The sequence below is a fragment of the Marmota marmota genome, unplaced genomic scaffold (genome assembly GCF_001458135.2).
Source record: "Marmota marmota marmota unplaced genomic scaffold, marMar, whole genome shotgun sequence".
Classification (NCBI taxonomy): Eukaryota; Metazoa; Chordata; class Mammalia; order Rodentia; family Sciuridae; genus Marmota; species Marmota marmota.
In genome coordinates, this window is record NW_026000016.1 from 47,634,981 (window position 1) to 47,650,870 (window position 15,890).

Consider the following 15,890-nt stretch of genomic DNA (forward strand, 5'->3'; position numbering starts at 1 on the left):
CCCCCCCATAGTGGTAGGATTCCAGCATGCTTGGAAAGTGCAAAGAACTTCAACATGCACTTCCTGGATCCTTTTTCATTTGGGTCCCCCTCAGTTCATATGCACAGGTCTGTGGCATCCATCATCTGTCAGAGGTTCAGTCTGTGCTACGGTTCTAAGTGCCAGGCCCCTGGGTTGACCCAGCACCAACCAGAAACCTTGGGGCAGGGAGAAATCTCAGGCACCTTGGTTTGGTCTCCCAGATTAGAACCTGATGTTCCCCCTACTAGCTTATCCTACTTCTCTCTGCGCCCCGTCCCCCAAATTTAACAGCCTTCCTAATTTAGGAAATTGACTGCTTTCATGTTTCAGAACATGAAAATGGGGTGGGAAAATTAGAAAATTCTCTCCCAAAAAGAAGTTCCTGTGTTTTCTAAAAAAGGGCCTTGGGATGAACCTCAAAAAAAAAAAAAAAAAAAAAGAGCCTCTAGTCCAGTTTCCAGGGTGGTTTGAAACTAGTTTTTCCCTGAGAGTTTTCACTCATATAAGTCTACACACATGTGCACACCAATCCGTGTCTCAGGTCCTGGCAGCTGAGGATCTGCCTGGGGAATCCCACGTGTTTGTTACAATTCCAGGCCTGACTCCTCAAAGGTAGACCACTCAGACACTCCAGTGCCTCCAAGAGTACAGAGTTGGAAAAGCTACAGTCTCGACTCAAGAGCTCAAGTAGACCCACCACTTCAAAACCTGACACTGAGATTTTTTTTTTTAATGGCCTTGTCTCTTGACCACCTTGTTTCTGAATGATTGACAATAGACACAAAGGACCCAAATAAATGTAAAATATATCTTGTGCTGTTCCCAAAACACAGCCCACACATCCCCTTCTATCTTTTCCAAGGACACAAGGAAGATGACTTCCAACAATTCTAGAAGATGAGTGTGGGAATAGGAACTGGCAAGGCCCAGTCCACAGCCCCTCAGAGAAAGGAAGTCTGCTGCCTGTCATTCAGAACACAGGGGAAGAGGAAGCAGGGGCACATCCCTTTGCTGGTGGCCTTGTGCCAGAGACAAGAACTTCTTACAGATTCAGAATGTAGGAGCCAAGACTCATCATGTTCAAAGGACCCACAGAGAAAGAGTGATGGTTGCAAGATCAGATTTCAAATTTTTAGGAATCTGCTCCAAAGAGGCCTTATCAGGGAGTCTGTTTGGAGAAGATCCTGGAGGCAAAAATTTTTGGATTTCATGGACCAGTAAAATTTCAAAAAAAAAAAAAAAAAATGAAATTTGAGGAACCAATAGAAGGTTGCCAACTTTTTATTTTGCCAAATAAGGACATTTTAAAAGCCCAGCTACCATCTACTCTCACCATCGGTTCATGAAAAGAATCAGAACGCTGTAACCTCAAAATATTTTAGCTCATCTCCTATCTGCACAGAAATACATTTTAACTGAATACATCTTGCTTTCTGGAATAAATAAATAAATAAATAATCGAGTACATTTCCCCTGCTTTTCTCACAATGCCTCAGACTGGGGTAAACTCTGCCATGGACCAAAATTTGGGAATCAGTAGGCTAGACGAACTCTATGTCAGTTTTGGCTCGAGCCTAAGAACTAAAAGAAAACTCCTAATCCTTGGAGACTTAGACCTTCCCAATTGGACATGCGTGGAAGAGAGGGGACAGGCATACTATCTTTGCTTATGTGAAGACACTCTGCCAATTATAAAGCACGAACGCATGTTGATTATTGTATAAATCAAGTGTTCGTGTTGGGCAAGCATCTTCTTCCCTAATGGACCTCCCAAGTTTCTGAGAGCCCCTGAATTTTACCGTCCCCTTGGCCTGTTCAGGAAGGCATGCATAATTCAAAGAGAAGAAGGCAATTTGCCTCAAGCCAAGAATTATTGGAGGACTAGGGATGTAACTCAGGGGTAGAGCCTGCCTAGTACACATGAGGCCCTGGGTTCTATCCCCAGCACTGGGGTGGGGGTGGGGGAATCCAAGAAATAAAGTCAATTTATGGTGAGTGGCACAGACCATCAAACCAGCAATATAACATAAGCATGAAACCACTGATGTTATTTAACTGCACAATTTACGGCCCAGAGAAGACAGAATCCATCCCAGGGAGCAGTTTTTCCATTCTGCCTTTCACAGATTATGGCTTCCTTCTAATTACCCTGCTGTGGAAAGTATGGTGGATGAACAGGTAACAGGGACATACATATAAGAAGGACTCTGTCATGGGGCAGGGGGAAGTACGCCAGGTACACAGTGTTGCCCACTGGGTTAGGATTGGATCTTAATTCTAACCCTTGCCCTTCTGCTGACTAACCTCTGGCAAGAGTTAGAATTAAGATCCAACCTCTAATCCCAGCAGCAGCTTTTGATTTCTGTTTCCTTATCTGTACTGTAGGGACAAACTTCTCTCTGACTTCCTTACAGGACTGCAGCTAGTCTGGGCGATCCTAGGGGGAAGAAGCAGCTCCAAATGCTCCCTGGGATCTCGCAGGGGCACCTGCTGATTTGTACTTGACTGACAGTGGAAATACAAAACTGCTCTGCTTCTGAGCAAAAAAGAAACAATGCAATCAAACAAAAGATGGTTATGACTATCTGTTGTTCAAAATTACGCACAGCACCATCTACCAAACATACAATAATGCTGCAAATTCTATTTGGAAGTAGCTAACGATATAAATCTAAAAATTTTCTTAAATACCCAAAGTTTCAAAAATAACTGTACAAACTATTAATTATGTTGTCTAATAAACAGCAATGTGATTGCCTCCCAAATTCAACTGCACCGTCTGATTTCGTGTGTTCAAAATATGTTCTTACTGCATGGTGCCCAGCTCACATCATCTCATTATATTCAGAAGTGAGTAGGCGAACCCTGGTTTTCTCACCTATCCCAGATTATCTCTCTGCAGAGTTGAGATCTCTGGATGGGCTGCAAGTCTGGAATGCATCAGAGTTTAGGGCTCCCCAGCCCCCACTTCTTATTTCCTTTATAACCACCCTAGGTTTCTGCCTCCAGCTCTCTCCAGGACGCTCCCCTACCAAAGCATATCTCCCCACCCCAATCTGCTTTACAAAAACCACCTCCAGCCTCTTGCTGAGTCCCATTCATCCCCGCCCACCCACCTCTCTTGCTGGATCAGGCCCCACAGCATGTGCTGCCACAGGGCCAGTCACTGCTCAAATGGGTCTTGGCAGCTAGGCCAGGCTGCCCGCCCACCAACCCCCTATACAAGGTAGTTCTCTGATCTCTGCTCCTTGCAACTGATAACACAGGAAATGAACAGAGAAGACAGAGCCGCATTCAGCCAGCCTCACCCACCACCCACCAATCACCTCCCCACCCAAATTTGTTTTCAGGCTGAATGCCAGCCCCACCCATCCAAGTCATTGGCCTCCTTCCTGTCCCATTCTGAGGCAGAAGAAAGTGCTCTTGGCGCTGGTCTGGGAGCTCAGAATTCTTAGGCTGGTTCAGTCTAACTGCACACGGAGCCCAGGCTGGAATCATACCGGTCACAGCGCGGTGGTGCACACCTGTGATCCCAGCAGCTCTGGAGGCTGAGGCAGGAGGATTGCAAGTTCAAAGCCAGCCTCAGCAACAGTGAGGCACTAAGCAACTCAGTGAGACCCTGTCTCTAAATAAAATACAAAATAGGGCTGGGGATGTGGCTCAGTGGTCGATTGCCCCTGAGTTCAATCCCAGGTACTTAAATAAATAAATAAAATAAAAACCCAGGGCTGACTCTAGGTTATGCATCTTCAGTGTGGACAACGTCTCTAAATTCTCTCTGCAACCCCTGACGCCAAGTGAGGAAATATTCACATTCTATTCCAAAAATTTAAAATGTTCACTAACTTCTTGATGGGAAACCCCAGGAAGATGGACATTTATGGGATATTCTTATTTGTAAGGAGAGAAAGAGGAATGAAAGGAAAGAGGGAAAGGTGATTTGCATCCCAACTACGAAAGGGCATGCCCCAGACCCGCATGCGCATGCAACACACACACACAGTCTCTCTCCCTCTTTCTCTGTCTCATCCCTTGCTAGGACATAGTCCTCTGTGTCCAGCACATGCATCTTTCTCCCTGGTCCTCCCCACAGGTTTGGGTAGCCCAGTTCTTTCCAGCCGAGATTCCCAGGAACCTCGATTTTACCTTTCATGCTGAAAGTCGGAACCCAACTAGGAGATGGCAGACGCTGACCAGGAAGCAAAGGAGCAAAACTCCTGGTGCAAGAACACTGCCCAGGGTGGCCGATGCAGCCCTCGTGCGTGAGAAGGAAGGAGACAGGGAGAGAGCCCCGGGAGGGAGAATTTCCCCAGCTCCCCAGCAAGACTCTGGTATGGGCTCTCTCCCTGCTCCAGCACGGACTGAAAACCGAGGGCAAGTCTCCCCGGCAAGCTGGCTCTGAAATCTGAAACTGCAGGTTGGCTGGGTCCTACATAAACACACTCACACCCCCGGCTCCTGGAGCCTGATGGCTCACGCCCTCGCCTTCCCCTGGCTCCCACCCCGCCGCTCCTCGGTAACATCAGACAGCCCCCTAGCTGCAGCTCCTCGGAAAGCGAGCCACAGCGCAGGCACCCAGAGACCTGCCCAGCACTGTCTACTGCTTTCCAGCCCCAACACCTCCTGCAGTTCAAGTGCAGGTACTTAATTCAGCAGAGCTCGGGATTGTGGAATGAGGGTGATAGGCAAGTTCCCAGCCTAGGCACAGAGATTGCAGAATCTTCTTCCAGATCAAGGAATAATATTCTCCTCTAAGGATCTGCCAAAGAGCTGGGTCTGATACATACAAAGGGCTAAACTTACCTTCCTCTCCTCTTCCAGTTTTCTGCATTTCACTCTTAGAGGACCATCTCTTTCCCTTATGTTTTCACCCATAATAGATTCAGGCTAGGTGAGAACAGGAAAAGACTGCAGCCGGCACGGTGACAAATGCCTCTTTTGCATATGAGACAGCTGGAACCAGAAATGGGTTGGCAAAGCCCAGGAGGGCTCCCAGCCCAAGGTGGTACCTTAATTGATACAAGGGAAAGAAGAGGCCTTATTGCAAATACATACTCACTTGAATCATTAACTGATGGTGAGAAAAAGGTCCCTTAACCTCCCTGAGCCTCCATCTCCTCATTTGTAAAATGAGTTAATGATGCAGCCTCAGAGAGTAACAGTTAAATAAGGAACCGTGTGCTGGGCACGGTGGTGAGCGCCTGTAATCCCAGCAACTCGGGAGGCTAAGGCAGGAGGATCACAAGTTTAAAGTCAGTCTCAGCAACTTAGTGAGGCCTTCAGCAACTTGACAAGACCCTGTCTCAAAATAAAAAACAAAAATGGCTGGGGAGGGCTGGGGTTGTGGCTCAGCGGTAGAGTGTAAGGCTGGGTTCGATCTTCAGCACCACATAAAAATAAACAAATTAAATAAAGCTACTGTGTCCAACTATAACTAAAAAAAATTTTCTTTTTAAAAAAAAAGGCAGAGGATATGGCTTAGTAGTTAAGCACCCCTGGGTTCAATCCCTAGTACAAAAAAAAAAAAAAAATCAGTGGTGAGGACCATGTATATGGCAGGAGACACACAGTAGGCACTCTACACTTTCTCTTATTAGCTTATTTCTGAATCAAGAAGAGAACTATCAATTGCCTTTAGTACTTATTGTTCCTTCAGGAGTTAGTTTAATGCTCCTCATTCACTGCCTTTCTGTCAACCTGTTAACCTTCACAGTTTACTGTGAACAGTACTTCATTTCTGTCCAGGGACATCTTTGATCTGCAGTGTCACAGGCATATCCCCACTGAAGACCTCCTCACAGTTGTTCCTCAGATCTCCACCCCCAGGCTCCAAGCTTCTAGACCATGAACCCATCCACCTACTGAGCATTTATTTCCAGGGGGCTACCCAGGCTCTGGGTAACTGGTCTTTGCCTTAAACCCAGCATGTCTAAAATCAAATTGACTCTAAGCCAGGGGCAGTGGTGCACTGCTATTGGGGAGACTGAGGCCAGAGGATTGCAAGTCTGGGCACCTTAGTGAGACCCTAATTCAAATCAAAAGGACCCTGGGTTTAATCCCCAGCATCACCAAAAAAAAAAAAAAAAAAAAAAGATTTTATTTTATTACAGTGTTGGTGTAGTACTGGCTCCAAGGCAAAGTGAATGAAAGTAGAAATCATTAAATATGCTACCATTTATGTCAAAAATAATTTATAACTACCTATATTTTATTTGTTTTATTTCTAGAGTCAACAAAACCTAGGTAAAGGATGAGATGATACATTTCCAGCTTCATGGGCCACAGACTCTTGCAACTACTCAATTCTGCCTTTGTAAAACAAAAACAGCCAGAGACAATGAGTATAAATGCACAAGCATGACTGTCACCAAAACGCCACCTGTGAATGCTGAAGTCCAAATGTCATATTAATTTTCACGTATCACAAAATGATCTTCTTTTGATTTTTTTCCAACTGTTTAAAATGTAAACACCATTCTTAGTGCATGGATTATACAAAATTAGGTGGTGGGCCCAACTTGGGCCGTGGGTCATAGTTGGCTGACCCTTGGCTTAAAGCATCTCAGGAAGGATACAGTGGACACCGGGTAGATCAGAGATGGGCAGGAAGGAGACCTTTGCAGAGGACTTTTCTGTACCATTTGAATAATATAACCTATGCAGGTTAAAACAATTATTAGTAGGCAGGCAGGTGGTGCACACCTGTAATCCCAATGGCTCAGGAGGTTGAGGCAGGAGGATCACGAGTTCAAAGCCAGCCTCAGCAAGTTAGTGAGGCCCCAAGCAACTCAGCAAGACCTGTCTCTAAATACAATACAAAAAAAAAGTGGTTAAGTACCCTGGGTTCAATCCCTAGTGTCAAAACCAAACCAAAATAAAGAAACAAAAACCCCACAATTATCAGTGGCTTCCCCACCTCAGTGGTCTTATTTCCATCAGTGTTAATATTAAGTCAGATGGGTTCATATCTGCTAGGCTAGCTCTCACTCTCTCCCTTCATAGCCTTTCACGCCAACAGGAATCAGATCCATAGTCCACTAGCCCAGTTCACCAAGATGCATTAGCCCACTACTGGGCATCTACCACCATCCCCTCCACTCCTGCTGTCCTTGCCACTCAGTGGTTGTTGACACCCAGCCTCACACCCTCAGCTGTGTAGGTAAAGCTAAATTCCAAGGAACAGGTTGGAGCTCTACAAGGACTGGGCTTTTTGTGGCAACTCTCTGCTTTCCCTCTCGGCTGGCTCCCACATGTGTGCCTAGCAGGAATGCAGTATACCCTGCGCGATTATACCCTCCCAGCCTCCTGGAGCTGGTCAGGAATACAGGGAAAGATCCACCTGGAAGATAAGCTAGTTCTGCACCATGCAGCAGATTGAGTGAGAGTGCACAAAAGCTCAAAGCCTTTGGAAGAGGTGGAAGTAAAGCACATTTAGGGAGAAGAAAGGTATCAGAGTGGAGCCGGGTACAGTGGCGCACACCTGTAATCCAGCAGCTCCGAGGCTGAGGAAGGAGGGTCACAAGTTCGAGGCCAGCCTCAGCAATTTAGCGAGTCCCTGTCTCAAAAAAGAGAGAAAAAAAAAAAGCATGGGGGGATGTGTGTGCTGGGGATATGGTTTAGTGATTAAGCACCCCTGAGTTTGATCCCCAGTACCTAAAAAAAAAAAAAAAAAAAAAAGGTGCCGGTGGGAATTGGATCCAAAGAAAAGGAGCCTACTTGGAAAGGGAAGTCAGGAAACCCCAGGGGAATTTCCCCCTAATTCCAATCCCTGGTGCTTTAACCTGCAGAGTAGGGAACCTCCCCCTCCTGTATCAGCTGGGGGTTTGTTGATCCCCAAACAAGAGGCTCATACATTTGGGAGGGACCCCAGCAGTAAGCAGCCTGCTCCTCCATCCAGTGCTGGAAACCCTCCATGGAAACCATGGAAGATAAAGACGATCATCCACGTGCTCCTTGGACTGCTGTGGGGACAGCAGGCTCACGTTTTGGAAGGGACCTTGCCGTTGTTGGAAAGCTTTTCTGCTTCCACCCATTGTTTCTACTTTTGGAACCAAACAGATGAGACTTCCTGAGTGCATAACAAAAAACTAATGAAAACTGCCAAATATAATAGAGTTTTCAAATATTTCTTCCTTCCAAGATGTTCAAAGGGTTTTAAAAGACACAAAATCATTGACTCTTGGGAAGAACTGAAAATATCTTTGCTCAAAAATGTTTATTGAATGAAACTGAATATAGTTCTTTTTCCAGCTTCCCAACATGAGAGCACTCAGGTTACACTCTGTAAAGGGAATCATTTTATTTCTTTATGGGAGGAAACTTCATGATCCTCCATGGCTGCATGGATCTCTAAAATGCATCCTGAGATCTAAACTGAACCCCTAAAAAGCCAAAGTGCTTCCTCTGGTCCCAGTCCATTCCCTACTCTCACTTCTTAAAATAGGCATTAAGATGGTACCATCTGGTCCTTTATGCATATGGTCTTATTTAAATCTCACAGAAACTCTAGGTAGGTGGAAAGAGGCCCACTTTCTTTTCTTTTTTCTTTTTTTTTTTTTAATATTTATCTTTTAGTTGTAGTTGGATATAGTACCTTTATTTTACTGATTTATTTTTTTATGGTTCTGAGGATTGAACCCAGGGCCTCGCATGTGCTAGGCGAGCACTCTACTGCTGAGCCATAGCCCTAGCCCTTTTCTTTTATTTTAATTGAAACTCAGGAGCACTTTATCACTGAACAACATCCCCAGCCCCTCTTCTTTTCTCTTTTGAAACAGGGTCTCTAAGGTGATGAAGCTGGCTTCAAACTTGCAATCCTCCTGCCTCAGCCTATCCTCCTGCCTCAGCCTCCTGAGTCTCTGGAATGACAGGTATGCACTCCCACACCCAGCAAGAGTTCCACTTACAGCACAAGAAATCAAAGGAGTTTGCCAACTTGCCCTAAATCCCGTGGTACTAAGCGGCAAAGCCAAAATTCAAAGCCAACTTCAGAATTCAGAGTCTTTTTTGCCACAATCCAGTGCTTCTATGAGAGTTGATCATTTCTACCGACCTTATTGTGTCCCTGGCATGGGCAGAAATGACTACTCTGTCAGAAACACAGGAGAGAGAGAGACAGCAGACAGCAGCCCTACAGGGCCTCACCAGATTCCACCCTCCTGAGCCATTCACACCTTCCTGAGATGGAGGAAGTTAGACCAGAAACCATCCAAAGTCAGGATGCCAGCGTCCCAGAGACACCCAGGGGCAGCGTGGCCTCTCCCTAGCTCATGCGTGGTGCTCACCCTGAGTCTTCCCTCAGCCTGCCTTTGCAGAGCCTGCTCTGGGCCTCACAGTGGGGGCTGTGGCCCATGAAGCACGGATTTATTTGAGCAGCACAAACCCAAGATTTACCTGGGTTCTGGCACCCTTTCTGGGCAGCCCTGCTTTGGGTAAATATTTGGCTGGGGAAAGCCAGGAGAAGCCCAGGGAGGCATGATGGGGGACACTTTGCCCCACATCCCAAGAGCCCAAAGCTGAGGATGATGGGCTAGAAAGTGCTGGGGGTTGGCACAAAGAATCACCAACTCAAGTTCCCCTGCCAACAGCAGAATATGCCCGGCATCCATGTGCCTCTGGGAAACTCTGGGACATCTGCAGCAGGGCCTTCAGTCTAGTTTTCAAAACTCAGAATGGTTCCTGACTGTCATCTGTTGGAGTTCTGAATTTTTTTAAAAATATTTTTTTAGTTTTTGATGGACCTTTATTTTATTTATTTATATGTGGTGCTGAGAATCAAAGCCAGTGCCTCACACATGCCAGGCAAGTGCGCCATGGCTGAACCCCAGCCCCAGCCCTGGGGTTCTGAATGTCAGGGACACATTCCACACAACTGCCCGAGCTCGCCGCCTCCCTCTCCTTCCAACCTCACTTGCAGGGTGCTGGACAAACTCCTGGTTGCCTTCCATCCGGGCCTGCCCATATCCCGAAGCACACGCACTGCCAGGCTCCTGGCTCAGTGAATCCCTGGACATAGGAGATGACATCCCCATTTCTCAAAAGGACAAACCACAGCCAGGCGTTTGGAGCTCACAAAGCAAGTTAAATGTTGGAGACAGAAATAGGACCTGGGCCCACTGCTTCTCTTCTGGGTCACTGGGGTGAATGACCCTCTCACCCTCCTTAATGGTCCACAGTCTGCATGGCCCAAGGAAATCACACCATGCTTCACCTCCATGCCCCTTGTGCTCCAGTGGCCTGTCCTGGAGACCTCCGTCTGGCACTCTGAAGCTACCTACCCTTTTATCTGTCATCTCCCTGGGAGACGTGGTCATTAGCACAGAATACCATGTAGGTGTCTAATTAAGCAATTGGCAGCAAATGCAGAAACCTGTTCAAGCCACCCCACTGAGCGTCCACCCAGGGGATCCTCTTACAGGCAACTCCCTCCCCCAAGCTTCCTGGAAAGGTCCCTTTTGTTTGTCTAGAACACAGAGAAGTGTACCATTCTGCCCTCCTACTCATCTGGTAGCTCAGACTTTCCGGCTTCTACAACCCCAGAGGGTGCTATTCCCGTACAGCACATTGTAAACGGTGCCCCCCGGAATTACGGGACACAGCAGCCCTGGTGGATGAGCAAGTGAAGGTCCCTAGACGGGAAGAACAGTCTTCTGAGAGGATGTCCTCTTACCTGGCCGCCTTAGGTGTCTCAGAGCCCTATCTCACCATCCTGGCATTTGGAGGAGGCCAGGGCACAGGAATCGAGGTGCCCTCAAGCATACTGGCAAGACGGCAGAGGGGGAGGTGGCACTCTCCCCACCTGTGTGGCCCAGCCCTCTGTCTGCACGGCAGCTCACCTGTTCAAGCTTCACCCTTTAAATGGAATGTTCCACTTGCCATGAGAGCCGGGGGGTGAGGGAGATTCCCTGCTCAAGGGAAGCTTTCTGTTTTATTAGAGACCAAGGTCTCTGGAATTCCAACCAACCCTCCTGTGAGAGACAAGTGAGGGAAGGGTCCAGGGAAACCACAGAGGAGGCCCCTGGGAGGAAAAGATGCTCTCTACCTGGTCACCACTCCCCCTAGCCTGGGACAGTCGAACCCAGCAGACTGGAAGGGAAAAGACAGCTGCTACCGCTGTAGCTCCTGGGAGATCCCACTCTCCAGGGTCATTGGCGAGACACAGGAAAACCTCGGCACCCTGCTCTGCGCCCCTTCCCTGGTCTTTCCCCCCCCCAGTCCTATCTCGGGGGCTTCCCCCACTTCATCTCCGCCTCACAGCGGAGCAGGGGAGGCTGAGATGGCTGACTGTCCTGATGCCCGCCAACTTTTCAAAGAGGCAGCACGTATGCCAGAACTGGGGGTGAGGAGTGGGGAGCAGCGCCTCAGGGACAAGTCCAGGACTTCGCATTCCACAGGGGCTCCCGTCGCCCCAACCCACCCCCTAGAGGTCTCAGCACAGAACTCAGGAGCCCTGGAGCTCTGCCAGCTTGGCCCAGAACCTGTCGCTCACTCTTGTTCCACCACGATGTGTGGGTTCTTTCTAGCAGAAGTGGGAGAATGACTGCTCTCGGTCATCACCAGGCCATACCCGCTACTTCCCAACTCCTATGAGACAAACTGGGACTGGAGACTGCAGGAAAGAGTTAGGCTAGACCCCAAGAGGCAAGTGAAATGGGTGACACAGCAAGTTTAGGACACTGCCCTTGAGCTTTGAAAAGAAAGTAGCCAGGCGTAATGGCACACACGCCTGTAATCCCAGCAGCTCAGGAGGCTGAGGCAGGAGGATCGTGAGTTCAAAGCCAGCCTCAGCAACAGCAAGGCCCTAAGCAGCTCAGTGAGACCCTGTCTCTAAATAAAATACAAACAAGGGCTGGGGGTGTGGGTCAATGGTGGAGTGCCCCTGAGTTCAATCCCCAGCATCCCCCCAAAAAAATAAATAAATAAAGCAGATTTCTCTTCTGGAGGGAGTGGTCTTTCATCATGTTGCCCCTTGCTCCTCCCCCTGGCCTGCCACACAAGCACCCACTTCCGGGCTTGTCATCTGAGACCCACGACTCCCCCACACGTCTTTCAAAATGCCATACTCCACTGTTCCGGGTGAGTTTTCTGATCCAGCTGAACTGAACATCTTATTTCCCCCCAAAGACCTTAGGCCTTCCTGCTTCTGGCCACCCTGCTCCCCCATTCCTTTTCCCCAGGTGGCTTACTCCTCATCAGCCACCAGAGCAAGCTGTCTTTCAAGGTCACAGACCTAAGTCACAATGATGATCTTAGAACCTGAGAAGCTTTGCCAGAAAAGAGATCCCCAGACTCCATCCCAGACGCCTGTCTGAATCAAATCTGCCGGGGTGGACACCACTTTCAGGCTGAGCTCAAACGTCACTTTCTCCAGAAAGCCCCTCTTAAAACACCTTGGACGACAGAAAGCCCCGCCCCAGTGAACTGATTGATGGGCATGCGTCAATCATCCATCCATTCCAAGGAAGTGTCCCAAGCCTCCATGGTGAGGAACTTCCAACCTAGAGACCGATTCCGACAAACCAACCAACAAAACCATCCTCCCATCAGAGGCAGCCCAGTGAGGGATGGAGAGCTGGGGAGGTGCTCGGAGGAGGCCACCCCACAGCATCAGAGAGGAGGATGCAGGAGGCAGGCACTCTAGAAAGAGGCCCCAGGGAAGGATGGAGAGTAATACCCACAACAACAAAGTCACACTTCTTGTGTGTTTACTGCATGCACTGTTGGAAAAGCTCCTCTTTATGGTCTCCTTTACTCCTCAGGATGAAATGCGGCTGGAAGAGTACTAGAGGCCCCCTGATGGAGTCCCACAATCCACACAATGCCTGGCGCGTGGCACAGAGTGGCTCCTGCTTGGTAAATATTTTCTCATGGATCAGTAGATAAAGTGATCTTGGAAGGCTCACTCCCCGGGGGAGGACGCTGCGATCCTTCAGGAGCAACTACAGCTCTGAAAAATATTTTCCTAACTTTTTAAACTAGGAAAAGAAACACCAGGACTGGTGAGAGGGGGCGAGGCCCTGGATGGGGAAGAGCTGGCTTTCCTGACACAGGATGCAGCGGGTGGGTGTGGGAGCGCTCCCCGGACCCACGGGAAACCCAAGCTGGCTGCAGGGAGACAGCTGCGCGAAAGGCAGCTGCAGGTCACTCAGAACAGGGACGCCTGTGGGTCCGTCTTGGGGTACCCAAACTCCCCGGCAGCCCCTCATTTCAGATGCCGGTGCAGGGCTCCCTCCCCCGACCTAGACTTGGCGGAACCTCCTGAGCCGATCCTTTCCTTCCTCCCCGTTCTAGAAGGGGCAGCAACTTGGCTAACTCATTCCACAGGGATGCAGACCCCTCCTTGTAGGTCACAGCTTCCTTTGGTGTCCATCTTTTCTAGCCTCCCAATCCTTGGTTTCACCTTTATCGGGCTGACTGGGATTTAAACCCATTTCCCACTGGAGAAGTCAATACAGAAACCAGACTCACCGACTGAAGCCCCTTCCCCACCAGGGAAGTCATCATGGCCATCAGACTTACAGAAGGACAGCACCACGGGGGGGACAGAAGCGGCCACGGTGTCCCAGGACCGTGACACTTCGCCCAGGGTGTCCCAGGAGGGAACCTCTACTATGTCTCACCAGGGCTCACCTGGGGCGTGAGCACAGAGGCACCAAGTGATGACCCAGACAGGGCAGGCGCCTTTGTCCCCTCTCCTACGCACCTTCCCGGAATGCCATCGTCAGCCATGGGATCTGCAGCAGACACAGCCATGAACCAGGAGCCACAAGACCTGTGCCACCCTCTCCCCCAAGCCGTGTCCACATCCTTGAACATGGCTGCCTCCCTCCCTTAAGACCTTTTTAGATTAAAAAAAAAAAAAAAGTTAAAATCTAAAAGCAAAACTTAAGGTGCTGTGTTGGAACACCCATCAGTCCGTTAAGAGGCCCCAGGAACTTGTTGCCCGGGTCCTCAGCTCCAGGCAGGGGACCCAAGTGGGATGAGTAAAATGAGGGCCAGCAATGTCCCCTCAGCCAGGCTTCTTGTTGGGAAAGAGCCCTGCAGCCTTCACCTCCTCAGGCAGCTCTAAGGAGCTGGTCATCTCCTCAGAATCCTCTACTCAGGGGCCAAAAGGCCCCTGGTCATGAGGGTCCTATCAGTTAATAGACACGGAGCTTTGGGGAAAGTTCTTGATTCGAGTGCCATATAAAAGTGTGGTTTCTGATGTTTGTACACACAGAGTGCATGTTTGGACATGTGCACACTCAGGTACACATATCAGTACTTACAAGGCAATATCTACAGAGTGGAGAGAAAAATGGAAAGCTATTGTGTGGGAGAAGCTAAGAAGTCTCCATATGTATACAATTTCCAATACTCAGAAGGCTTTACAGCTGTCTGTCCACCTGGCTTTAAAAAAGCGGCAGAGGTAATTCGAGGAACGGGTCTGGATGAAGTGGGTGGAGCCCGGGAGCACAGCTAAGCCCTTCTCCAATCCACTCACTTCCTTCCTACACCAGCCAATGGGGTAGGTATTATTATCCCTTTTTCACAAGGGAGGGAACCGTAACACAGAGAGGTCAAGTTACTGCACAGCTAAGAAGCAGCAGGGCCAAGATTTGAACTTGCCATCATCACACTGCTCCATCCGTCTCTGTCTCGCTTGCTGCCACCTTTCCTCTGAACCCCAAAGGGGGTGGCCTTGTCCGTGAGGGGGGCAGCTACTTATGCCCTCCCCTCAAAAGCAAGGAATGTGATCTTCTAATTGCTCCAATTTGGGAAACACACCTCCAGGGTCCCATGGTAAAGTCCAGAAAGCCGGGCTCAATGGCTGGAGATAATGAACTTGGTCATCAGAGCTCATGCCCACAGCGCGCGTTAAGAGCTCTATTCATTTGAGCAGCATACATGGGACGGGGGCACGCGTTTTCTCCCACACCCTTCATTATAGAAGACCCAGGGTCTTGCTGATCTTGTCCGTTTTTCTTCTTCATGGTCCAGAGATGTCATGGAGCGCGAGAATCTCCTGTTTTATAGCCCGGGAGCCCAGACCTCGCCAGAGGCCACTCTGAGTGTGGGCTCCAAGAAGAGGCTAGGAGAGTGGAAGCTCGGGGCCTCTCCTGGCTCCTGGTTCCTGGGGAGTCCCTGACTCCCCCAGTCTGCTGTGGCTTCCTTCCTTCCTGCCTTGATATCCGTGCAAAGTCCCCCCAGTACCAGGCGCTCCGTTCGCCCTGGGATTGAGCATGTAGCGTATCAAACCCCTCCATCAGAGCGCTGGGAACAAGAGGAGGAGCAGGCATCCCATCCCATCAGCTTCCTGGGCCATTTCCCCCCCAATCCCGGGGTCCTCGTTTACCTGCTCTCAACCCGGAGCTGCCAGCACCCCCTCTTGCTGGGCAAATCCAGGACGGCTGTGGACATGTGTCATTCTATAGCAAGACTCACGCATTTGTTTTTAAACAAATGGGGAAACTGAGATCAGGGGAAGTCAGGGGACCTGCTCCTGTTGTCACCCACTGATGTAGGCCTGGCAGCAGGGAGTCCCAGTAAGACCAGGCTCCTCTGGAGTTGGGAGGCCCTGCCTATCCCCTGAGGGGTCCCCCGCCGTTCCCACCTGATGGAGGGACCCTTCCCTCCTCTTGAGTTCCTGTCACTGTGACATGTATTTCTGGCTCACGGGTGTTTCTGAGGCAAGTCTGTCACCTGTAATGCAACCGTTTGTTTACCTACTGTCACCCCGAGGCTCTCCGAGTGCCCACAGGACATGTCTTAGTCATCTTTGCTTCCCTGGCATCTGGCGGATAAGTGTTCCCAGTGAACGGGGAGGAAAGTCAGGGAAGGCAGAGGGGAGGAGGAAGGGACTTGGAGGATGGGAGGAGGAGGGAGGCGGA

At 49.4% G+C, this 15,890-nt stretch overlaps 1 protein-coding gene across 17 annotated transcripts in view; it reads right to left on the minus strand.

The window, feature by feature from the left end:
• The window catches only part of Plekha6 (pleckstrin homology domain containing A6), a 142,939-nt gene that overhangs the window by 73,202 nt on the left and 53,847 nt on the right, over window positions 1–15,890 (minus strand). Inside the window, exon 1 of one of the 17 annotated variants that reach the window (XM_048809752.1) lies at window positions 4,168–4,459. The exons of the other annotated variants lie outside the window; for them this stretch is intronic. The gene's annotated coding sequence lies outside the window, so the exon portion shown is untranslated. Of the gene's footprint in view, window positions 1–4,167; window positions 4,460–15,890 lie in introns of those variants that run through there. 17 annotated transcript variants of the gene reach the window in all.